This window comes from Sarcophilus harrisii, chromosome 2 (assembly GCF_902635505.1).
Source record: "Sarcophilus harrisii chromosome 2, mSarHar1.11, whole genome shotgun sequence".
NCBI lineage: Eukaryota > Metazoa > Chordata > Mammalia > Dasyuromorphia > Dasyuridae > Sarcophilus > Sarcophilus harrisii.
Window position 1 is genome coordinate 2,551,699 of NC_045427.1, and position 25,773 is coordinate 2,577,471.

Consider the following 25,773-nt stretch of genomic DNA (forward strand, 5'->3'; position numbering starts at 1 on the left):
CCAGCCCTGCCCTCCCTGCAGCCTCTCTCCCCCCTCCCCCCCATGGCTGACCTGACTTCCTCACCACCTCCTCTGCTCCCATCCCTTTCTTCTCTAGAGAACTTTAGTGGGTGCTCCTGGCCTACGATATTAATTGAGCACCTGCTGTATGCAAATCCCCTGGCTGGTTATTGCACCAAGGTCTCTAACGGGGCCCTAGGTTTGTCTGGTTTTCCAGGCAGTTTATAAATGCCTTTTGGGTAGGATTGAAGACCCAAAGCTCTCCTCCTCCCCTCCCTCCCCAAACTCTGCTGCCCTGGAAAAACTTACTGTGGGACCCCCTTGTGACTGTATGGGTTGCAGGAGGAGGACACACTGATTGGGGGGGGGGGGCTGAGTGCCCACCCACCATGTGGGCAAATAGAATTCAAAGAAATAGGCAGGAAAAACCAAGGCTTTCTGCTCTTTCTACTGTCCTGGATCAGAGATTGGGAACAAGGCGGAAAGACCAGGCCTGCAAATTCCTGGACCCCACTGAGACTGAGGATGAGAACTCTGGCACTCGGCTCTCTCCTGACATGTGCTGTCTGAGGGAGGAAGCTGCCTGTGCTGGGAGCCAGGGCCCCGACCGGGCTGAGGGGCCAGAGGGGGCTCTCGCCCACGTGCTGCACTACCACAGGCTGACCTCCCCTCTCCCTCAGAGGGATGAGGCTGGTTGGGTCAGAACCAGCTGGTTTCTAAGGCCCTCCCAGGCTGCCCATTCCTCTATGATTTCAGGGCTGACCCAGCACATCAGTCCCCTTCTGGAGACTCCTCGGGGCTTCCCTCTCACCTCTGGCATAAAACCCAAATGTCTCGACTTGCTAGACTCCGGCCTTGTGTCACATTTGTCCCCCCCCCCCACACACACACACACACACCTTCCAGCTCCAGTCAAAATGGCGCCCTTGCTGCTCCTTCAGCTCGGCCCCCCACCTTCCACCTTTGTCCCTCGTACGGGCCGGACCTAGGGCACTGCTTCTTTAGCTCTACCTCAGAGAATTCCTGGCTTCCTTCAAGAATCTAGGGTTCCTGCTGCTAAGGACCGAAAGCCCCCCCCTCCCCAGGCCGCTTGCATCCTGACAGAGAACGTGGAATTCCCAAGACCCAAGCAAAGAACTCTCACGTGTTTCCCTTCTGGGCAGGGGGAGCAGCCGTGGAGGAGGCCGAAGGGGCCCTGGAGGACTTCTCAGAGCCCAGGGTATGTGGCCACATACCCTGCCTATACATGGGCTGCTGCGAGTTGAAAGTGGGAGGTCGGTTTGCCCAGAATATTCCACGTTCCCCCTTTCCCCCACCTCCCGTGGGAAGTTTGCTCCTCCAGGAAAAGATCCGCCCCAAACTCTGCACCGGCCAGCGAGCCTGGCAGAGAGGGCGCCTGGAGTCGGCGATACAGCTCTTTTCTGTGCTTTTCTGGTCAGAAGGGAAAAGATGACCCCCAAATGGCCCTGCAGGATAGGAGTGACTTTCACTCCTGGCCAGAATCTGCCACTTTCAGAGACGATTTATCACCGGCCGCCCTGGAGTTATTGGGCTCAAATGTTTAAAATGAGCCTAAGTTTGGGCCTTGGACGGGGCCCAGGAGCTCTGGAGCTATTTCTGGCCCATTCTCTGAAAAGTTCTGAATTCTTCTGAGAGTTATTCTTAGTCCCGGAGCATGTCTGCTGACCCAGGCATCCGAGGGGAGCCGCCGGCCCCCGGCTTCCCAGAGCCTCCTCTCGGGAGCACTCCCCAAACCCCGACGAAGGGCCTTCGGTCGCGTCCCGCAGACATGAGGCTCCCAGGACAAAGAAGGAAGTCTCTGTGCCCAGAGAGCTTCCAGTCCTCTGGGGGGCGGGGAGGGGGGGGGGGAGACATATGGGCACCAGGAAGGAATCCGAGCCCAGCCAAGGATCCAGCTCCAAGGACGGAGGTGGGCCCGGGATGGCTGCTCAGAGGTGGCGGCTCCTGTGCTGAGCCTGGAGGGTGCTCGTGAGGAGGCTCCGAGGAGGGAGAGAACCCCAGGCTTGGAGGGTGACTCCACACGTTAGGGAAACAGCTGCCAGGCCGACCATGAGTGAAACGGGGCAGAGGAGGATGTGGTGACGGGATTAGGAAGAGGCCAGGCTGCTGGGAGTGTGGAGGTCGCAGGGAGCTCCTGAAGGCCAGGGGGAGTCAGCCTTGGGGCAATGATTTTGGCAGTTGGAGGGCCCTTCCTCCGCCCTGGGCCTCAGTTTCTTTCTCTGTACAAGGAGTGAGACACTTGATAGTCTAAGCTCTCTCCCGGCTCTGCCATTCTGATCCCTAATTAGATTCCTGCCACCGCCAAGCACCTGCTAATGGGGCTGAGCTCCTCATTCTGGGTCAGTGGCCCCGCAGCCCCGGTTGTAGCCAGACCCCTCTTCACAGGCTTCCCGGGCCGTAAGGAAGTCTTGGGCTCTGCTTGGTCGCCTGCCAGAGGCAGGAGAAAGAGTCCCCGTTGGGGGCGGTCAGGGACGGAGCTCGGGTCCAGGCTTCTCCTTTGGGGACAGCCTGGTGAAGATCCTCTGTCCCTGCCCTCAACTGCTGAGCCCCAGCATCCTAGGGGAGCTGTCCCCCTGGTTACAGTGCAGAAAGCCTCAGCTGTGGGGGTGGGGGGACACCCAGTAGGAGCAGGAGCAAGCAGCTGCGCTCCCAGAGGGCCGTCCCCTGGGCCATGGAAAGGAGAGACAATCTACCCAAGGACTACAGCCCTGCCAATGGGGAGGGGGCGGGGGAGGGTGGCGGCCGGGGGAGGTGTGGCTAAAAGGAAGCTGGACTGAGCAACATAAGTATCCATCCTGGGCCCAAAGAACAAACAGAGGAAGGAGGGATTCTCCAAGGGCAAAGGCTGCAAACATGTAGCAAAGCCAGTTACTGTGTCGCTTGTTTTAGCTCGCCTTGTTTTCTTTGTTACAAGGAAGATGAAGGAGGGGAAGAAGGCTAGGGAAAGAGGGAGAGGATTTCCAAAAAGGGTTTCTTTGTTGAAAAAGAAGAAAACAATAAGACTTATTTTAAGACAGAATGTGGGGAGAGAGATGAGGGGAAAAGAAAGTAACAGAAAGAGAGAAAGAGAAAAAGAGGGAGAAAGAAAGAGAAAGAGGGAGAGAGAGAGAAAGAAAGGAAGGAAAGAAAGAAAGAGAGAGAGAGAAAGGGAGAGAAAAAAAAGGAAGGAAGGAAGAGAAAAAGAAAGAAAGAAAGAAAAAGAAAGAAGATGCCTTACTCAACAAGGGCGACAGTTCTTTATTTTGACTCCTTCCTGCCTATAGCCCTGCCACTGACGACTTCCTGCCCGACCTGTGCCCAGGGGTTAGCCAGCAGGAAAGGAGGAGACCAGGTCCTTTTGGAGGGAAGGAGTGAAAGGACAAGGACCCAGTCTGGCCAGAGAGAAGGTTCCAGCCACGCTCGGATGGGCAGCCGGGGAAATCTTGGTGGGGGGGCCCCAGCCTGGTGCGGATCCCCCGGACAAAGCCTTCCAGACTCCCCGGTTATTGTCTTTGACCATCTGACATTTCCTCATGGAAAACAAAGAGCACAGGTCACTGACGTGTCCCCGCTGAGCAGATGGAGAAGTTGAGTCACCGAGATGATGCTCACAGCTTTTTCAGTCCATGAAAACATCTCCAGGGCATTGGCCAGAACAGCTCAAGAGAGCTGATTGTTAAATTCTCAGTGTGGGCATTGACAGCTCAGAAATCCGAAATGCTCGCAGGGCTTGATCTATTTTGTGGATGGTCTGGACAGCGTCGCGGAGAACATTAATCATGTCGCTCCAGACTGAAAAGTACATCGCGTCTCCTTCCTCTGGGAACCAGTTGTAAAATGTTTACCATCTCTTTGCTTTGGGTCCCAGGTTAAGCCTTTGTCACGTCTGGCCCAGGCCCAGCCCAGAATCAAAATCCCTCAGCCTCGGGACAGGAATCCTGCTTCTCCATCAACCCTGACCCAGGCTCCGAACGTGGAGCTGAAAGGGACCCGAGATCCTCTGGGACGGCCACCCCTCATTCTATGAAAGATGAAGTGAACCTCAGGGAGCGCCACCTACTTACCTGAGGTCACACAGCCAGGGAGAAAAGGAGACAGAGCCTGTCTCCCATCACGCTGTGCTCCCACACCCCTTCCTCTGGCCCTCTGGCCTCCCCCTCCCTTTCCCTCTGCTGCAGGGAGCAGCCTTCCCCAGGCCCTCCAGCCTCAGCCCCTCTGCTGAGTTTGGAAAGATCCCTCGTTTCCTTCCTCACCTGGCCAGGGGCGAGCCTGCTGCTCCCCAGGGTGAGCGAGAGAACAGGGGAACTGGGGGAAGAGGCTGAATGATCACCCCATGAGGGCTTCTCACTTCCTGGCCCCTCCCAGCACAACCAGTTCCCAGCCCGGGGCCTGCAAAAGGAGCCAGTCAGCTGATGACAGCCCTGGGGGCTACTGCCCCCCCCCAATCCCACCCGGCCCCTCTCTGGCTGCTGTCCTCCCCCCTCAAGGCCTCGGTTTCCTAAAGGGAGCCGCTGCTTGTTTGGTTCTCAAGATGGCTCTGCTTCTCAGGCCAGACTGGTATCTCCGGTGGCCACCGGCGCTGACATCACCCTGCTGGCCGGGGGCCAGTCCCTCAGTGATTTAAGAGCTCAGAAAACAGAGTTCAGCTGTCATCCTTCCTGGGAAAAGATTAGAAGCCAGCAGAAGGCCCCGGAGCCCGGGCTGGGGGTGCTCTGGGAGCAACCAAAAGTGGAGAAGCTGAAAGGGGCTGCCCCCCCCCCCCCCAGCCCTTGACAAACAGCCCTTTTCTAATTTCCCAGAAGGCCTGTGTTTTCCTCCCCTGGAGGGTGGGGGGAGGGGGGCAGCTTTGTGCCAAGCACCAGCATTGTCCAGAGAGGTTCTTGGCCCTGCCTGGACAACTGGGTGCCCACTGGGGCTCTGAATCATCCAGGGGCAGCTGCTGGTTCTAGGCTGAGGATTTAGGTGGCGCCAGATGCTTTGCGGAGGCAGATTGTCCCGAGCGAGGCAGCTCGGGGCCCACGTACCCAGCTCTCACCCTCGCCCTCCTTGACGCAGCTCTCGCATTCCCAAGCAGGTGCCCTAAGTGAAAGGGCTAGTCGTGTAGCCTCCCCAGGAGAGAGGTGCCAACAAGGGGGTGGGGGCACTCCCACGGGCACCGGCTGCCAGTCGCCCATCTCCAGAGCCTCCCACAAATGCAAGAATCAGAGTCTTAGAGCTGGAGAGGATAGTGGTTCCTTACAAGTTACCTAGCAAGGGCTCTGCAGCCCTTACAGGGGCCCCCTCCCCTCCCCGTGGCCCTGATTCTGTCAGCTGGGCCCTAGTAAGATACTGCCGACCTCTGCCTCAGGTGGCTCCCACCCCCCCCAGCTCCCCCAAAGAGAGAGGAGCCCTTGCCTCCTGAGGCATCCATTTTGCCCAGATGTAAACTCGCCTACACCTGGCTCTGCCCTCAGGGGCCAGCAGGACACAGTCTACACTGCCTCAGATTCCTTTTTTTAGTGAAGCTTTTTGTTTTCAAAACATACGCAAGGATAATTTTTCAGCATTGACCCTCGCAAAACTTTGGGGTCCAATTTACCTCCCTTCCCCCACCCCCTTCCCCAGATGGCAAGTTATCCAATATATGTTAAACATGGTAAAAAAAAAAAAAATATATATATATATATATATATATATATATATAGCATAAATCCAATATATGTGTATATATTTATACAGTTCTTTTGCTGCACAAAAAAACTCAGATCAAAAAGGGAAAAAAAATGAGAAAAACAAAAAGGGAACAACAACAGAGTGCGAATGTCATGTGAACCAGCCCCAGTTCCCACAGTCCTCTCTGGGTGTGGACGGCTCTTTATCACAAGATCTTTGCAACTGGCCTAAATCACCTCACTGGGGAAGAGCCCCGCCCACCAGAATAGATCATTGCGGAATCTTGTTGTTGCCCTGTCCAATGATCTCCTGGTTCTGCTCCCTTCCCTCAGCCTCAGTTCCTGTCAGTCTCTGCAGGCTTCTCTGAAACCCTCCTGCTGCTCGTTTCTTACAGAATAACAATATTCCATAACATTCATATACCATCGCTTGTTCAGCCGTTCCCCACTGGACTGGGGAGATAAATGTGTGAGAGTGTGTGTGTGAGTGTCTGTCAGTCTGTGAGTGTGTGTGTGTCTGTGTGAGTGTGTGTCTGTGTCTGTGTGAGTGTGTCTGCGTTTGTATGTGTGAGTGTGTGTGTATGTCTGTGTGTGTCAGTGTGTGTGTGTGTCTGTCTGTACATGTGTGAGTGTGTGTGTGTGTCTGTGAGTATGTGTGAGTGTGTGTGTGTGAGTATGTGTGAGTGTGTGTGTGTTTGTGTGTGTGTGTCTGTACGTGTGTGAGTGAGTGTGTGTGTCAGTCTGTACATGTGTGAGTGAGTGTGTGAGAGTATGTGTGAGTGTGTGTGTCTGTGTGTGAGAGTATGTGTGAGTGTGTGTGTGTCTGTGTGTGTCAGTGTGTGTGTGTTTGTGTGTGTGTGTCTGTACGTGTGTGAGTGTGTGTGTCTGTGTCTGTGTGTGTGAGTATGTGTGAGTGTGTGTGTATGTCTGTGTGTGTCAGTGTGTGTGTGTGTCTGTACATGTGTGAGTGAGTGTGTGTGTGTCTGTGAGTATGTGTGAGTGTGTGTGTGTTTGTGTGTGTGTGTCTGTCTGTACGTGTGTGAGTGAGTGTGTGTGTCAGTCTGTACATGTGTGAGTGAGTGTGTGTGAGAGTATGTGTGAGTGTGTGTGTCTGTGTGTGAGAGTATGTGTGAGTGTGTGTGTGTCTGTGTGTGTCAGTGTGTGTGTGTTTGTGTGTGTGTGTCTGTACGTGTGTGAGTGTGTGTGTCTGTGTCTGTGTGTGTGAGTATGTGTGAGTGTGTGTGTGTGTGAGTGTGTGTGCTCTATAATCAAATGAGGTTCTTTCTCTAACAGCGCGTCTCTGGACCCCGGCCTCCCAGGCTGTGACCCAGCTTGCCCACTTCCTGTCCACGCTGCCCTGAGTTGCAGGAGGGGGCAGGGCCCTCAGCCTTCTGTCTAAACAGAGCCAGGAAGAGAAGGGCACGGGCTAAGGGGAACAAAGCCTTGCCTTCATCTCTTCCCCAGAAGCCTCCGAGGTCCCGTGTGTAAAGGAGTGGAACAAGTACCAACAGGTCACACTCGAGATCCGCCGTCTGACTTTTGCCAGCCCAGGCCCTTCCCCTGCAGCATGGCAGTAAGTTCTATAGCCTCACACTGGGGCATCTGGGAAAGATGGAGGCCATTAGGTCAGTCAGGCCAGGAGGCTGCTGGGAAATCCCCAGAGGGCAAGGACCCAGGGAGCTCTGCCCAGCGGCTTCCCGGCAGGAGCCTCGGCTTCCCGGCACAGGAGGGCTGGAGGGCCGTCGTCTTTGGTCCCACAGGCCAAGGAGAGCCAGGGCTCTGAGCACCACAAATACCGACTATGACAGCAGAGCCTTGGGGCCGGCCTCCCGGCAGTGCCAGCCTGAGGCCCTCCGGGAGAGCCCAGGAGCTGATGGTCTGTCCTCCAAGGACCAGCCCCTCTCCTCTCAGAGCCCGGGCAGAGGGATGGTCACCACCACTTGGGGCAGTTGCTAGACCCCTGGGCCTTGAGGTGGGGAGGCCCGAATCCAAATCCGTCCCTGACATTTACTAGCTGGGCAAGGCACTTAGTCCCCTGCCTGCCTCAGTTTCCCCATCTGCCAAATGAGGCACCACAGCCCCTGCTTCCCCGGATTGTTGGATCGAGCATGACGCTACCTGTACTGTGCTGTATAAACACGCGTGGGGACAGCCCGTGGAGGTTCGGGGGCTGTGTCCATGCCCAGGGTTGGGCCACCAGTGAGGTCCCACCCAAAGGAAGACTGGAGTAAAACTCAGGGCTGCTGGTGGGGTGAGGGGCCGAGTACTGCTCCCCCTTCCTCCCCCCATCCCCTCCCCAGTCACATCCCTCCCACTGGGGCTCCCTGAGAGGAGGGCCTCTAACATACAGTGGGGGCCACAGGGTTAAGCCCTGACCCACAGGTGCCATCCTTGGATCTGGGAGCCTTCTGGAGGCCATTTCTCTTGAGTCTCATCTCACAAGCGGGAAACAGAGGCTCGGACAGGGAAGAGCCAGGGTCACACGGGGAGGAGGCAGCAGAGCTGGGATCAAAACCCGAACGGCCTCAATCACTGCAGCAGCCTGGATGTGGAGGAAGTGGAGGCGGAGCCGACCATGTGAGCAGATATGGGGGTCTGAATGGACCCCAAGTTCCGCATGTAGTTACAGTCAGCTGAAAGCTGAAGGAGATGTTGGAATCTTTACAAAGTGTTAAGTCATTAGAGTTGATAGAGACAAAAATGATCTGATTGAGCCTGGTTCGGTCTGATTGATCTGATCCTTTGAGGAGATGTTACGGACCAGAACTTGAAACAGGGGACTATATATGGTCTACAGTAACTTAATTGCTTGAACCTTCCTCTCACCAGAATTGGGTGAAATAAGGAATAACCTATACATTCAATTGGATATAAAAAGCCATCTTATTCTACAGGAAAGTAGAAATGGGAGGGGATCCAAAAAGGAAGGAGGAGGATAGAAAGGAAAGTATATTGGGGAAGGGTAGTCAGAAGCAAAACACTTTTGAGGAGGGACAGGGTGAAAGGAGAGTTGTTGTGTTTTTTCTTCTTTAAAATAATAATATGATGGTTTTCTCTGGGAGCAGGTTTCTTGGGGAGGTTTTCTGGAGGCAGCCTTAGTATCAGTTCAGATCAATAATTACCTCAAATGCAGCCAGGTGTTAAAAGTTCAGATCTTTTATTGTCTCCAATATAGCCCGGTGAGTTTTCTTAGAGGCCTCTCTCTCTTTCTCCTTGGTTCCGAGAGCTCTTGCAGCTTTGTCCTTTGCCTCTGTTCCTTCAGCCTCCAGCCAGTACCAAGGTGGAAGATGCAATGAATCTCTCTTGTCTCGGAGAGAGGGCTTGTGGGCTTCCTCCCAGAGTGCTCCTCTCCGACCCCAGACAATGTTCCGAAGTAATTCCTTTGACTGGCTCCCTGAAGCTCTATTTATGCTCCTTCTCCGAGAGTGGAATTGTGGGATATTTCCCAGCATGCTCTCTGGCCCTAAGAGCTTCAAGGGAAGTGTGAATTCAGATATCTCATACTAATCCCTGAAACCTCCCAAATGTGTGAACTCCAATGAGTACTTAAATACTTCTTGCTTCTATGAGCTCTCTAAAGGTGTGAACACAAGCATCGTTTCTATCAGTTCCACTTAGTCCCTTGTTTCAGGTTCTGACCCATAACATCTCCTTGTGGGATGAGATCAATCATACTGAACCAGGCTCAATTAGATCATTATTGTCTCTATCAACTCTAATGACTTAACACTTTGTAAAGATTCCAACAGAGATGCATCTGCACAAACTCCCCTCAGACTCCCCAAGGCAATGGCACCCACACTCCCCATCCCCAGGCTCCAGCGCCCAGGCTCCCCGTGCCCAGGCTTCCACATGCCCAGGCTCTCGCACCCAGGAGCAAAGATGCAGCTGGGAGCCGGGCACCTCCCTGCCTTGGGGCTAGAGGGTCTTGTTGGGTCCCGGCCCCCTCTGAAGGAGCATCTTCTTCACATCTGGGCGCTGGGTACTCGCTAAGCCCCACAGGGGAGAGGAAGAGCAGGGGAGGACACAAGGCCATAGGGCGGCCGCCTTCCCCTCCCACTGGGCCGCCCAGCCCTGAAGTTACTTAAAGCGCCTCTCTGTGCCAGGGCCAGAGGGAGGGAGGGCAGGGGCTCCCCTGACCCAGAACGGAGTTTTTGGGCCTGGGCTGAGCCAGGAGAGTGGGGGAAGGGGCGGCCTTTAGAAACCTGAGCCTCTCCAAGCCTTGGAACCGGTCGGTCAGTCTCCAGCTTTTCCTCTACTTCATCTTCAGATCAGAGCTGGGGGAGAACTCAGTATCTGCCCTGGGCTCGGCCTCACACTGCCTCCTTCCTTGGGCCTGTCTCCTTGGGCCTCAGTTTCCCAAGCGCACCGTGGAGCTGATGGCCCCACCCCCATCCGCCTATCTCCAGGGGCTTTTAGGAGGTTGTTGTTGCCATCATCATCATCCTCCTCACCATCATCTTCATCATCCTCACAATCCTCACCATCACCATCAGCACCATCACCCATAGCCTCGGCAGCCCCCACTGAAAAATCCTGGGAAACCACCCCCACCCCTGTCCCATCCGGGTGTACCCAAAACCCTATTAATTCTTCCCCTCCACACTCACCCCCCTGGGAAAAAATTCCAACCTCATTTATCCCGGGGGTTGGCATTCCCAAAACCCTTCCTGTCCCTCCGTCCCAACCCTATCCCTGGGCCCCTAAAGGGGGGATGGGGGAAAAAGGAAAGGGGGGGACCTGGGAGGGAAAACTAAGGAGGGTAAACACTTCCCCCTCCCTCTACAAATACACTTGGTTTAACACGGGGGGGAAGAAAGTCCGGGGGAAGGCCACCCTCCCCGATCTGGCAGCAGGGGGACCTGGGGGCCGGGGAGGCCGATCCCCTCGTGGGATGGAGGAGGAGCAATGGATGAGGGACTCACTTGCTTCTAAGTCCCTGAGGGAAGATTTGAACTTGGGCCTCCCAACCTCCAAGCCCTGGGGCTCAGCTGGTGCAGCCAAGAGTCCCCACAACTGTGCAGCACTGGAGAAGTGGGGGGCTATGGGTGTGGAATACGGCATACACTGTTAGCCACAGTCACGGTTTTCAGCTCCTTTTCCTGAATTTGGGGCCTATGGGAGGATGTGGGAGGGGAGCATGGCCCTCGACAAAGTTCCCCAGATGCTGGGCTCCAGGCCCCCCTCAGAAGATGAGACTCTCCCGCCCAGGGGGAGCCAGATTGGAACGGGGCCTGAGCCCAGAGCTCTTGGAATGTCAGGGAGCAGCCGCCCCCATCTCTGGCTGGCCTGGGTGGGAGGAAGAGACCCCGTCCCGGGCTCGGCTTCAGACAATTTGCAGGCGACGCATGGGGCTGGCAAATGACTGTTCTAGGGTCACCTGGCCCACGGGGGAGCCCTGCCCTCTCCTGGGGCCGAGCAGTGGCCCCGGCTCCTCGTGGCGTTTGCTGACCCTCCGCCGCCGGCTCAGGCAGCCTTCCCGCAGCCCCCGGGGCGGCTTCGGCCTCCAGCCTGGCCTTGGGGGAGCCTGCTACTGGGGGAGGGGCGGCTTGGCGGCCGGACAAGTGCAAGTCCGCCGTGGGTTGGTTTTGTTTTCCGAGGGCCGAGAACTTGGCGTCCGAGCAGCCGCTGCCCGGCCTGGCTCGCGGCCCGCCCTCCTGCGTGACCCCGAGCAAACCGCCCCCGCCGGCGACCCGGAGCGGCCTCATGCTCCAAACCACGAGCCCCCGGGCTCAGGCCCCCGCGAAGCCGCTGGACAGCCCCCCCCGTGCTTAGGCGGGAGGGCCGGCCCAACGGCCCCAGGCCCCCCCACCAGTGCCCCCCCAGCCCTCCCCCGCCCCCAAAAGGGGTCCGTTCAGAGGCCCCCCGCCTCTATGGCCCCGCTCCACCAGGAACATTCCCACCATCCCCTTTCCCCCCACCCCCATGAGCATCCCTTCATCCCCCGTGGTGGCCCCCTCCTCCAGGCCCCCCACAGTCCCCCTCCCTGGGCCGCCCAGCTCCCCCTCCCTCCCGGGGTCCCCCCCAATGCCAGCCCCCTCTGGCCCGATGGCCACCCAGGCCAGGGACCGACGGGGCCTGGGCCAGAGCCCGTGCGGAAGCCGCGCCCGGAACGAGGCCGCCTCACCTGCGGCAGTTCCCAGCCATTAATGATCCTCATCCCAGTCTGCTGGCCCGGCGCCTTCCCACGGAGAGTGAGCCCCCGCAGCCCGGCCTGAGCCTCCTCCAGCCCACGGCCGAGCTTCTGAGGCTGACTTTCCAGGAGCTGACAAAGGGCTTTATTGGGGGGAGGGGAGGGGCTCAAGCAAGCAGCTGCCCAGGTGCAAAACCGGAGAGTCTTCCATCAGAAAAAGATCCGAGGGTCTGAGCCGACCACTCATGGGCCTGCGGTGTGCTTGCTCGGCCACCAAGAAAGCAAGTGGAAATTTAGCTGGTGCTGGGGGGGGGGGTCCCAGCAGCCACAGCCACCCTAGGACTAGGAGCTGCCCTGAATGTCATTGGTCTAGGGAACTCCCACGGGAGGACAAGGCAGGCCCGGATGGCATCTCCCCCGGGTCAGGGGGCTTCCTGGGCCATGAGGAGTTACACGGTCTGAGGCAGACTCGAACCCAGGATTCCGGGCCTCGCCCCGGCTCTCCAGCCCAACACTGGGTTTCCTGCAGTGCTGACCCGGCTCCTGGTAAGAGCGACCGTTGGCTGCCATTTTGCAAAGCGCTCAGTCCACACGGAGCTTCCCAGTCAGCTGAGCTTCCCGGCGTGGAAAGCCAGGTCCTGCTCATGTTCCCATTTCCCAGGTCAGGCAAGTAAGCAGGGACTGAGGATCCCAGGAGCCTAGCCCTGGAAGCAGAGAAGACCTCAAAGGTGACCCAGAGCAACCGCTTTTACTTAACATCTGGGGAAACTGAGGCCAAGAGAGCTGAAGGGACCGAGTCGTGCCCAAAATCACACAGGGAGGGGGACGTCAAGCTCTGAATTCGGGTCCAGCACTCTCCTGTTTCACTGCCTCCCCCTCCAATCAGGGAAGCAGAAGAAGGACATTCAAAACCCCCTCTGAGTGCTCTGCCAGCCCTCCCAGCTGGAGACCCCCCCCCACCTCGGCTTCCCCTATCCGGAGACCCCAGTGGGGAGCCCACGTGTTGGGCTTGGGACTTGGGACTTCAGCAAGACAAGAGCTCATTTCTCCCAGAAATCCGGAGGCCATCTGCTCCCTGGGGCCAGGCCCGGCGTATCCTGCTGTCCCCAAGCAGGAGGCTGTCTCCCCTCTATCACCTCCGGGTCTTCAGCTACTCCTTTGCTTCCCGACGATGCAGCCCCCCCCCTCTGTAAAACCCTCAGAAGGCCTCAGGGAGCCTCAGGGCCCTCCCCGCTGGCCCCCAGGAAATGTCTGCAGCGCCCCAGAAGCCTCTTCCCAAAAGGCCTCAGTGGCCCCGAGCCCACTCGCCAGCCTGGAGGCGGGCGGGGGCTTCCACCCAGACGGGGGCCTGGCAGCCAGAGGCCTTGGCCGGCCCGTGGGGGCCCTGACGGGGTCTCTGTGGCAGGAGCCCCGCTCAGAGTGGCCTCTCCCGCCTGACAGAGAAGCCCGTGCCCCTGCCTGGCTGAGCCACAGGGCAGCGAGGGCACAGGGTCTCCTTGTGGATGGCCGCTGGCAAGGGCTAGGGGTATTCTGGGAAGGTTGTCTCAGAGCCAGCCCTTTAACCGGGGCCTCCAGCCAAAAACAAGAGCTGCAAAGCTCCGGGACAATGAGCTTCCTGTTCCCTGGGCACTAGAGCCTGACAGTGGAGACGGGGGAGGCAGCACCAGGCGGCCACGGGGCGGAGGGTAGAAATCGGGGGCTTTCTGGGGGCCGGGCCCAGCGGCAAAGAGACTCCTGGAAAGTTCTCGGGCCCCTCCTTCCTTGGTTCTCCAGCTAAATCTGCAATGGCTAGTTGGCAGGGCCCTGGCACCTAGAATGTCAGGGCAAGGAGGACTCCTTCCCCTCGACTCTTGATTTCCCTCTCTCCCTCAGCTTTTTTATCTGTGCTAATGAGACCACTGGGTCCCCCAGAATCTCAGAATCTCTGTGAAGAGAGAGCTCTCCTCCAAGCTGGCGCTCTCCCAGGTACCCGTGCTCCCCAGGACCATGTGGGCGCTCTTCCAGGTACCCGTGCTCCCCCAGGTCCATTCTGGAGCTCTCCCAGGTGCTCCCCCAGGCCCATGTGGACACTCTCCTAGGTACCTGGGCTCCCCCAGGCCCATTCTGGATCTCTCTCAGGTACCCATCCCCCCCCAGGCCCATTCTGGAGCTCTCCCAGGTGCTCCCCCAGGCCCATGTGGGCACTCTCCTAGGTACCTGGGCTCCCCCAGGCCCATTCTGGAGCTCTCCCAGGTACCCGTGCTCCCCCAGACCCATTCTGGAGCTCTCCCAGGTGCTCCCCCAGGCCCATGTGGGCACTCTCCTAGGTACCTGGGCTCCCCCAGGCCCATTCTGGAGCTCTCCCAGGTACCCGTGCTCCCCCAGACCCATTCTGGAGCTCTCCCAGGTGTTCCCTCAGGCCTGTGTGGGCGCTCTCCCAGGTACCCGTGCTCCCCCAGACCCATTCTGGAGCTCTCCTAGGTCTGTTCTGGTGCTCTCCCAGGTACCTCAGCCTGAAGAGGCCCCTCTGGGGCACATAACATGGTTCCTGAGAGTGGCCCAGAACCGAGACCTGGAAACGGCTCGGTCCTGCCGCCTCTCCTTACTTCCTGACCCTGAGTGAACATCTGCCGTATAACGGACGCCAGGCTGAGTGCTGGGGAGCCAGAAAAGGTGGAAAAGGACCCAGTCCCAGGGGGGCACTGGGACATCAGCTCCGTGCAAACACACCGTCTGCCAGATAAATTGGAAATAATCTTTCCCTTCCGAGCCTCAGTTTACCTATCTGGAAAGAGAGACAGAGATGCTTCTACTAGTCCCCTCCCGTGTCTGTTGCCGTAAAAGGGGCTTAGGAAGCTGTCCCTGGCTAGGGGTCTGCCCGGCCCTTCCTGGGAAGGACAGGCCTGCTGAGGGGCTGGAGCAGCCTCCCCGGGCAGCACTCACCAAATGGAGGGGCTGCTCCTGGGGCTGGCGAAGGAGGAGGTGCTCCCCTCAGAGCGGGCCCAGCAGCGGCCGGCACAAGTGCTCCCAACGGTGGGTTTTAATTCCCTTGCACCACACTCTGAGGGCCTGTGAGTCGCTGGGCTGTGTCTGGAAGCCCAGCCACGTGGGGGCCGGCATGGCGTGGCCCTCTGCCCCTCGGCCCCCTGCCCTTTGGCACCTTTCCCCTCAGCCCCCTCTCTCCCCCCCCCCCCCATCTCTGTGCTGGCCCACAGGGGCCAAAGCAAGCCAGGAAAAGCATTTCCTGTTCTCCAGGCACCTGCTCTTTGGGACTAGAGCTCCCAAGATAAGGGAGCAGACAGTCCTGCCCTCCCCGGCAGGCTTTCTGAAAGGGGGGGTGCCCATGAGAGCCCCCCCCACACACACACTCAGGTCCTGGCCTTCTGGGTACCTCCCTGGCATGGGGGGGGGTCCCTTCTTGGGCTGACCCGGAGCTGAGGATCCGAGGATCTGTTCTCAGCAGTCAGTGCCTGAGAACGTACAGTGGAGTCAAGTCTGGGCCAGGCTGGGTGGAGGGGGATTCCCTGTCAAAGGGCAGGACTGCCCTTGGGAGGGAGTGGCCCAAACCATCAGGCCATCCACCTGCCGGAGGCTGAGCTTCGGGTCTAGAACGCAGCACCTGCTGCTCAGTTCACTCTTGTTGAGGACTCGGCCTCCTCTGCCTCTGGGATAAGGGGGGACCAGGGCCAGAATGGGGAGTCCCCGGGGTCACTGAGGTTTGGGGATTTGGGGAGTTCTCATACGCAGCGACCAGGCTCCTGGTTTCTCCATTGCAGCTGAGAGGTCTGAAGACTGGGAGCGGCTGGCTGGCAGATGATTTCCATTGGCCAGACTCAGGACCAGCCGTGGCCAGATTCGGGGCCTGCTGTGGCCAGATTCAGGGCCTGCTGTGGCCTGTTGGCCACGGAACCAGTCCATGTTGGAGGTCACCTTCAGAGAGGAAGCAGATGCTCCTTTATCTGGGGCAGCTTGGGAAGAACTGTCCTGGCTCAGCCCAGAAGGAAGGCCCATGGCATGCAGCTGCTGCAGCGTTGGAGGGGGATCCAGCTTTCAATCCCTGCCCCCCCCAACCCTCCCACCTCTTGCTACAAAGCCCCAGGACATGGGGCTGGCTGGGCCTCCCCTCGCCCCCTTCCCCTTTCTCCTCTGCTCCCTCCTGACCTTTGGGAGAGAGGAGGGAAGGGGAGGGGAGGAGGAAAGGAAGGGGAAGTCATCTCCTGAGCTCCCTACCAGCCAGAGGAGGATGCTCCAAGCCCCGCCTCTTCCCTTTCCCTTCCCACCTCCTGCCTCTTCTTCCATTATGGGTCTGGTGGGGTCAGGGGGGAGAGGAATAAAAACCAACTGGAACCCAGGACGGGCCATCCAAAGCTCATAGAGGAAGAACTGGAAGCCCTGACTTGATCCGATCTAATCGGAGCATTTATTAAGCACTTACTGTGTGCTGCGTACTGAAGTAGGTACTAGAGAAACAGTAGCTTCCACCCTATTGAGAGGACATAACAGAGAAGCAAATACATGAAAACTTGAAAGGAGCAAGAGCCCAGATCCCTGAGGGCCCCAGAGCCGCAGTCCATCAATCAAGAAGGCCCTGCCCCCAAGATCTCACTGATGGGGCCCCCTCTACAAACAAGGAGGGACAAAGAAGGGAGAGGCAGGAGACACTGGGGGTGAGCCCAGAGGAAGGGGAACCCCAGCGGGAAAGGGGATTGAGAAAGGCTTCCCGGGGAAGGACAGAGAGATTAACCAGCTATGGTCCAAGGGATGCAGGAGCCAAAAAGGATTCAGAACCTCTGCTCAAATCGAGAGCCCCGGGTTCCATGTTCTAGCACTTCATTCTCCGTCTCTTGTCCCTGCTAGCCCATGAGCCCTCTGCAGGAGTCAGCTGACAGAAGCTGGAGCCTGTCCTGGTTCTTTGAGCTACACGTTCCACTGTCTGCCCCCCCCCCAACCTGACCTGCCTCATTTGGGGAACATTTCTGTGCTCGAGGGCATCTCGGACAAAAATAACTCCGACTTCTATTGCAGCTTAAGATAAAAGGGCTTTATAAATATAATTGCTCAGCAGGACCCACGTGTGCAAAAAGGCCCTTTTGGTGGTGGCAAGAAACTGGGAACCCAGTGGCTGCCCATCCGTGGGGGGACGAGTTCTGGTACAGGAATGTTCCGTAAGAAAGGACCAGCAGGAGGATTTCAGAGAGGCCTGAGAGACTGACAGGAACTGAAGCTGAGGGAAGGGAGCAGAGCCAGGAGATCATGGTACACGGCAACAGTGACATTGTGTGATGGACTTAGCCCTTCTCAGCAACGCAGCGCTCCAAGACAATTCCAAGAACGTTGGGATGGCAAACGCCATCCCGTATGATGGGAGCTGACTGCGGATCGAAGACACTGTTTTTTAACCTGGTTTTGTTTTGTTTTGTTTTTCTTCTTTCTTGAGGTTTTTCCCTCTTGTTCTATTTGTTGTTGTTGGGTTTTTTGTTTTGTTTTTTTTTTTGCACATGACAAATATAGAAATATTAAATTAATATTAATTAAATTAATTGATATTAAAATCATTGTACATGTATAACCTATAGCTTATTGTTTGCTGTCCTGGGGAAAGGGAAAGAAAGGAAGGGGGGGAAAAAAAAAAAAATTGGAACTGAAACCTTACAAAAATGAACGTTAGGGGCAACTAGATAGAGCAGTGGATAGAGTGCTGGCCCTGATGTCAGGAGTTCAAATCTGGCCTCAGAAATTTAGTACTTCCTAACTGTGTGACCCTGGGCAAGTCATTTAGTCCCAATTATCTGAGGGGGAAAAAGGAATGTTGGAAAACCATCTTTATATGGAAATTGGAAAGTAATTGGGAAATGGAAATTGGAAAATTGGAATTGATAATTGAAAAAAATAAAATGTATTTAAAATAAATAAATTGAAATTAAATAAAAATAAAATAAATAAATAAATAAAATAAAAATAAATAAAAATAAAAATAAAAATAAAATAAATAAAATAAATTTAAAAAAAACAAAAAAAAGAAAACCAACTATAATCCCTCACAACAACCCTGGGAATGGTGCTGTTATTATCACCATTTTACAAAAAAAGAACACTGAGGCTGACAGAAGTGAAGTGACTTGCCAAGGACTCACCCCGCTAGTCAGTGCTGAATCTGAGTCCAAGTCCTGACTCTCGGGACTTGTCGGGACAGTGCCCCAGCACTGTAGCCCCAGCACAACCTCCGGATGAGTTCTCCTGGGTAACGCCGGGTAGTTGTGGCCAAATAGATGACTCCTCCCCCCTTTCAGATTGTTTTCCCAACCCACATTTGGGATTTCACATTACATCAGCCGGCGTTTGGTAATAGCGCAGGGCTCAGTGACTTCTGCGGCATTTGCTTGGCCCTTGAAAGTCTCCCTTTATCCGGCTCCCCAGGTGCCAAGCCCTCTGCCAAGCCCTGGCATCCCGAAGAACGGCGAAAAACAGTCCCTGCTATGGAGCAGCTCACATTCTGGGGCCATCAGCTCTCACCGGCCCCCCTCCCCCCTCCCCTGCCCCCTTTCTCCCCCCCTCCCTGCACTCCCTTCTAGAAAGTCAGCCCAGGGAGGGCAGGGCTGTCTGGCTTTTTATCTGGGGAGCTCTGGTTCCAAAGAGCAGGTGCCCGGAGAATCGGAAATGCTTTTCATCAGCTGCTCTGGTCCTTTTGGTCCAGCACAGAGCTGTGGGCAGGGAGCCCAGCCTTCTCTAGCTGGACCCAGCTGGGCCATCTCTCTGTGCTTTCTGCCTCATCCAGTGTAGGTGAAGAGAAAGAGCAGAATGGGGGGGAGGGGGGAGGCGGGGAGGAGGGGCCATAAAGGCCGGGCAGAACTAGGGCCTCTCACTTCAGTGCCAGAAGCAGGCTGGGTCTGGCCGGCATAGCCTGGGACTCGGTGTGCCTGCCTGGGCATTCCCACCCTAGAACCCAGACTCCAACCCTCCCCAGCCCTAATCTCTAATCCTGAGGCAGAAATGGTCCCTCCCCCTGGGGCCTCACAGGACAATAAGTAAAAGCTGCTCACGGGGAGTCTGCGGCCATTTGAAGTCGGCACCAGGGCGATCATTGTATAAATATGCACACATATTGGATTTAACATATTTCTACTATATTTAATATATATTGGACTACTTGCCGTCTAGGGGAGGATGTGGGGGAAGGGAAATGAAAATTGGGATTTGCGAGGGTTAATGTTGGAGAATTGTCCACACGTATGCTTTGAAAAATAATAAGCTTTAATTTATATATATATATATATATATATATATATATATATATATATATATATTTATGTATGTAATACAGGAAGAAAAAAATAAAGTTGGCAGAGTGTGCCATCGGGCATTGATGCGATATTCTGTCCAGTTTGGGCACCTCTCTAATTCTCAGGTAAGAGTGTGTGCTGCAAATTACCTGGCCTATGCTTCTCCAATCCACCCTTCCCCCACCGCACATACCTACTCAAACATCTTCAATGACTCCCCAGTGCCTCCAGGAGAAAAGACAAACTCGCTTTCTGACGGTGAATGCCTCCCCGGTTCTGCCTTTCTAGCCTTGGTTCAGATTATGTCCCCCCTCTCCATTCTAGTCAGAGTGGGTTACTAGCAGTTCACTCCAGAACAGGCCGTTTCCAGCCCCCATATCTTTGCACCCATGATCCTCTTGCCTTGGTGATGAAAGAATTTCTGCCTTAACTCGATTACCACCATTTACTCAAGATAAAACAGGTCATATGAGCAGCTAGAACCAGCACAAATCAAGCTGAGATATCAATGATAGCCCCTGTGTTAAGTGGTCAGTTTTTGCTCTGCCTGTTTGCAAATCCCAGCTTCATACATCAGCTCAAGTCCCAGTTGACTGGCTATTTCCTGTTTTACTTGCTGTAGACTCTCCCTTTTTTGCCATCTGGTCTGTGATAATTCAATTATTACCTTCCCTTTCTGCTTTCTGTAAAATTCCCTTGTGCTCATCCTATCACTGTGGCTAAAACCTACATAATGTAGCTTAAAAATTGCTGCTCAGCTTCCCGAGATTTGTTTGGTGCTGTCTACACTGGGAGCATCGTAAGCCAGGTTTTCCATATCTGATCATTGTTATGTTAGGCCGTAGTATAAACCCTTGGATAATTCTTATTCCAGCATCCCTTCCCACCTCAATCCCTTAGAAACTCTGGTTCTGGGGCCACTTGTTGTTGTGCAAGGTTTCCTGCCCTCCCACACTCGTGTTTCTCTCTCAGAAGTCCTTGATATTCATTGTATACAGTAGCAATTTATCTGTATACATAGTATATCTCCAGCGGAGGGCAAGGCTTAGATCCTTTTTTAAATCTTTGTATAATTCTTTCTAGAGTAGATCATAAGTATATAATGAATGTTTGAGTAAATTACTCTGAACCTAGTTTCCCCACTGATAGAATCTCAGATACAGCCCCCACCTCTGACATGGTCCCCACCCTGGGCCATTCATCACTTCACACCAGGATTGTTGCAGTAGTCTCTGGGGGGAGGGAGGAGGCAGTCTGCTCACTGCCAGTTCATCCTCCACCAAAGCTGTCAAAATGATTTTTCAAATGATCAGATGAGATCATATTTTTATTTTAATTAAAGCTTTTTATTTTCAAAACATATGCATAGATAATTTTCAACATTCACCCTTGCAAAACCTTGTGTTCCAAATTTTCCCTCCCTTCCCCTACCCCATCCCCTGGATGGCAAGTAATCTGATATATGTTAAACATGTGCAATTCTCCTATACATATTTCCATAATTGTCATGTTGCACAAGAAAAAATCATATCAAAAAGGATAAAAATGAGAAAGAAAACATAATCCAAGCAAACAACAAAAAAAGTGAAAATATTATGTGTGATCCCCTCAGTTCCCACAGTCCTCTCTCTGGGTGCAGATGGCTCTCTCTATCACAAGACTATCGGAACTGGCCCCAATCATCTCATTATTGAAAAGAGCCACGTCCATCAGAATTGAGATCAGATTTTTAAAAGCTCTTAGCACAGTACCAGGTACATAGTAGGCTTTCCTCCCTCTCTTCCTTCCTCCTTTTTTTCTTTCCTTCCTTTCTTCTTTCCTTTCTTCCTTCCTCTCCTTCTCCCTTTCCTCTTTCCTTACCTCTTTTCCTTCCTCCATTTCTCCTTTCCTTCCTTTCTCCCTTTCTTCCTTCCCTCCTTCTTCATTTTTTCCTTGCCTTCCTTCCCCCCTTCCTTCCTTCCTCTCCTCCCTAACGTATAGATTTGATCATATCACTCCCTTACTCAAAAGTTCCCAGGGCTTCCTATCACCTCTAGTATCAAATACAAAATCCTACTTGACCTTGATCTTCCTCTCCTGGCTCCAGCCCCTGCTGCTTTCTTAGGCTCCTGACCCCTTACTCCCTGATGACGCCGCTATTCCCTCTCCCCACTGCTGCATTGTCTCTGGCTGCTGCAGGACACTCTCCTCCTCATCTCTTCCTCTGGGCTTCCCGTCCCAGCCACCAACTGGCCTTCTTCAGGCAGCCTCTCCCTCTGTCCCTTATTTCCTGTTTATCTTGTTGTACTGCAGTTATTGGCTGGTGCTCTCTCATTAGCCTGGGAGCCTTTCTTTGTGGCCCTGGGCTCAGCACATAGTAGGTGCTCCCCGACCAGCGACATTCGTAGCTGCCTGCCAGGTTCTGTGAAGCCGGTACCAGATCCCCAGTCCCCTTTGCCAATGCTGGAGTTCTCTGGACGGGCGAGCTCTTACTGGTGGGTAGGAAGCTGCTGCCCCTTCCTCTCTCGGGGGCAGCAAGTTTTGCTTACCGGTGACCCTAAACTGATGGCTCGGCTCTTTCTGAGACTCCTCCCAGCCAAGAGAAAGGCCCCTGAGCCTGTGCGGTCTTCCTGGATGCTGTTACCAAGGCTGGAAAGGGCAGTGGTGGCCCCCAGGCCAGGCTCTGGGGCTCACTCAGGATCCAAGCTCCAAGGGTGGAGGGGTTTTCCCCAGAATTCACTTTATAGAGTTTGAAGTAAGGAACAAAACCCCAGCCCCACTGGGGAGGTCTCTCTCCTTGGTAGCAACCCATGCGCTGGCCTGCCTCCCAACCACAGGCCTTAACTGCACAGGGAGAGCCCATGTGCTGACCAGTCTGCCTCCAGCGAGGCTCTTGGGAGGCTGGCAACACCTCTCTCGGGTCCCCATCCTGGAGCCCGGAGCCTCTCAGGCAAGCTAGCCAGAGTGCCCCTGCTGCCCTGGGACCACCAGACTGACACCCACTTCTGAAGGGGCGCCTTCATGTTGGTCACCGAGGTCCTGGCCAGAACCACTGAGCAGAAAGCACAAGAAAGAAGGGAGGGGTCCCTTTGCTCTAGCTCCCGGGGATGGCAGCATGAGGCTTGTCTCACCGAAAGGTGCTACGTTCTAGGCCTTGGCAGGCTCAAGCCTTCCCTTGGAGCCCCCGGCCCTTGGAGCCCCCAGCCCTTGGAGCCCCCGGCCCTTGGAGCCCCCGGCCCTTGGAGCCCGCCCCTCGGGGAAATCTGGGACCAGGGAGAAGGGGTGTCTGAGACACATGAGATTTTGGAAGTTACCTGACCCAACCCCCCATCCTACAGATGAGGGAGCACTAAGTGGCAGAGCCGGGGCCCAAGTCCTCAGAACTCGAATCCAGAGTTCCCTTGCCTGCACCCAAGATGGCTTTCGTGTGGTCCTGGTCCCATCATTGAGTCGGTACGTGATGGAGGGTGTCCCTTCCATGCTCTGTGCCTCAGTTTCTCCCTCTGCACCATCCCACAATAACTACAATCTGTGAAATGCTTCACCTGCATGTGGTCCTCACAGCCCAGCCCCCCGAGGGAGGGGTTACCCCCATTTTACAGGCTGCCCTCCGCTGAGCCTGGCAGAAGGCCCCAGAAGCAGTGACCGAGGCAGCACCTTCTTCCTGGCCCCCCCCAACCTCATAGTGGCCTCTCAGGCCCCACCCTCCCACTCTGCCCTTGTCCAGTCCTGGGATCGCACCTGTGCGGCTGTCCATGGGGGAGGGGTGGGAACTCTTTCCAGCCTGTGTGTCGCGCCCACCTGGGCCGCTCTCAGGTTCCACCGGGAGACTGGGAAAAGGCTCACGCGGGAGAGGAATGTCACCCCGGCTACTTTCCCGGCTGGAGCTGAAAACTGAAACCTGGGACTCAGAGGCCCAGAGGCCGTCCTCCCGCTGCACCTTCTGGCCCCTGGTCTGGGCCTCCTTGGGCCTCCCCAGCACCCTGGATCCCTACCCCCCCCATGGCCAAGCCTTTGGCCAGTCCCAGGTCTCACAAAGGCCTACTGTATACAGTAGGTGCTTCACTGATATTTGTTGTGCTGGACAGGGAGTGGGGAAGATCTAGGTTAGAAGATCCGGCACAAGCTGTGTGACCCTGAGTCTGTCATTGTCCTGGAGGGAAGCCTAAATGAGAGAACGGAAACGAGCCCTTTACCACTGGAAAGCCCCTTGTAGAGCTGCCCAGGGGAGGGCAGGGTGAGGAGGACTTCCTCCTGCTGGGGGAGGGTCAATGGCGTGAGCTATTGGTGATCTGATGATTGAGATCAGGTGATCATTCAACCACAGAGCTTGTTCCGTGTCAGTCACTGGGCTCCAGGCTGAGAGAACCAAAGGAGAAGCGGCTCAGGCTCCTTCCCTGCTCTCCCTACTGAGAGACAATGGGTGAGGGGAGGGGGGCAGACAGACTGCCAGAGACCAGAGAAAGAGACAGAGACAGACAGAGAGACACAGAGACAGACAGACAGAATTGAGGGTGAATCATATGCAACACACACACAAAGCCCCAACTCCCTTCTATCTCCTTGGTATCTCCTCAGGTGCTTTTGTTTCCCTCCTGCCTTTGCCCTCCCGTGGCCTCCCACAGTCCCCCGGGGCATGAAAAGTGTTTAACAGAAGCTTGTGGAATGAGGGGTGGGAAGGACCATGGAGGAGGGAAGGCGGGGGTAGGCTGAGGGAAGCCCTCTGGGCAGGATGCGGCTTCGCCTTACGCCTGGTGGGGACTCAGACTTTGCAGTAACTAACGGAGCTGCAGCTAAAAAGCTGCCGCGTCCGTCTGATGTTCTTGGAGAAATGTCCCCCACGTCTTAATGAGCATTTAGGTGCTCAGTGGGTAAGGATTTCTTATTCCCTAGAACTCTGTTGGTTCTGAGACATGTTTCCTGTTTAGGAGGCAAGCCTGGACACCCCCAGACAACGGAGAAAAGCTGGGGGGGGCAGCTTCTGCATTGGGGGCTCTGTAACCTTGTGATCTGCGCTCTGTGCCCGACACTTCTACTGACCCTTGTCGGCTGGGAGCTGCCCTTTCTCAAGAGATCTTACTATGTTTCTTTCTCTCCCTCTCTCTCTCTCTCTCTCTCTCTGTCTCTCTTTACCTTGAGAGTCTAGTTTTAATTTAATTAAGTCCTACACAAAAGGGGAAAGGAGGGAGAAAAGGAAGAAGAAGGGAAGGCTGGAAGGGAAGAAGAGAGGGAGGCTGGGAGGCAGAGGTGCCATTAGCTGAGTCTCCATGGCACACAAGGCTGGCAGCTACAAGGCCTTGGCCCCTCAGGCAGCAGCCTCCAATTTCTCATCTCCTTTTACAAAAGCTTCCTCTCCATCCTCTTGCCCTGCACTGGCCAAGGCCTCCTGGGCATCCCTGACCCTCAGCTCTTCTTCAAAATCACTGATTTCCCTTTCTTCTGCTTGCCTCAGATTAGGCCGGGCTGCAGAGGAGGTTAAAGTTAGGGCACCATCCCTTACAAGCCCTCACAAGTGCGGACGGCCTGAGCCTGGGAGGGGACAGGGCGGGGGAGGGGGGCTCAGAGACAGAGAAGGGGCCTCTCATCTCTCGTGGCTCAGACATCCCTTCCCGGCCTCCCCTCCTCCGCTCCAGGCTGGAGTGAGATAGACCCTTTCCCTCCAAATCCCGTGCACATCGGCTCTGGCTGGCAGCAGGGGAAGGGCTGCCACGTTACAGCCACGAATCCGGTTCCCCAGCCCCTCCTGCTTGTCTGGTCCTGCCCCATGTGCGCCTGTGTGAACGCCCCCCCCCCCCACTCCTGCCTGGGGCCACAACGCCTGTGGCCCAGACTGCTTCGGGACTCGGCATCCCAGGGCCTGGGCACAGGGTGGATGAGAAGGAACATCCCAAAGAGCTCCTGCCCCTCCCCAGCTTTTCAGGCTGGTCTCTCTCAGTGGGCGGCAAACCCCTGGGGACGGTCGGGGGGGGGGGGGGGGGGGGGGGGGGGGGGGGGGGGGAGAGGGGCGGGAGGGCCGGGTCCTGCTGAGCCAGCAGCTCTGCCAAGTTCTGTCCTGCACCGAGGCAGAGGCGGAGAAGGGGGGGCCTCCGGAGAGGGGAGCTGTGCTTGGATAGCCAGTATCAGCTCCCTTGTGGCCAGCACTCCTGGGCAGAGCCCCCCTCTGTCCGACCGTCCTGTTCCCTCCCCTCCCTGGGGATCTGCCGGACACACAGTCACTTTCCCTAGGAAAAACTCTGCTCTCGGGGTCAGGAGACCTGGATTCAAATCCTACCTCTGATATTGACTCTAGCTGTGACTTCTTGGGCAAGTCATTTGACCCCAATTTTTCATCTCTAAAATGGGCGGACTGGCCCAGGCAGCCTCGGAGACCTCTCCAGGTTCTGGGACTGGCAAAACATCTCAGTAAACAGACTAATCCCAGGTCACAGTAACTGAGGAGTCTCGGACAAACAGCTGGGGGAGGGGCACCCCCCCCCCCCGCGGGTTCCCCTCTCCCCCTTCTCCCCCGTGTGCAGAGGGAAGAGTGATGAGAACAATTTGTTCCAGTGGCCACAAAGCGAACGAAGCAGGCGCCGAACCTTAGAGCGTGGCCTCCCGGGGAGGAGTCCAGGTCCTCCCCTGCCTCCGGCCGTGGCCGGGCAGCCGCTGGACTTTGTCTCAAGGACAGTGTGAAATTTAGCCCTGCCTCGCTTCAATCCACACCATGATGTCACCCGTCCAAAAACAAAAGGGAAACAGCAGGCTTGGGGGA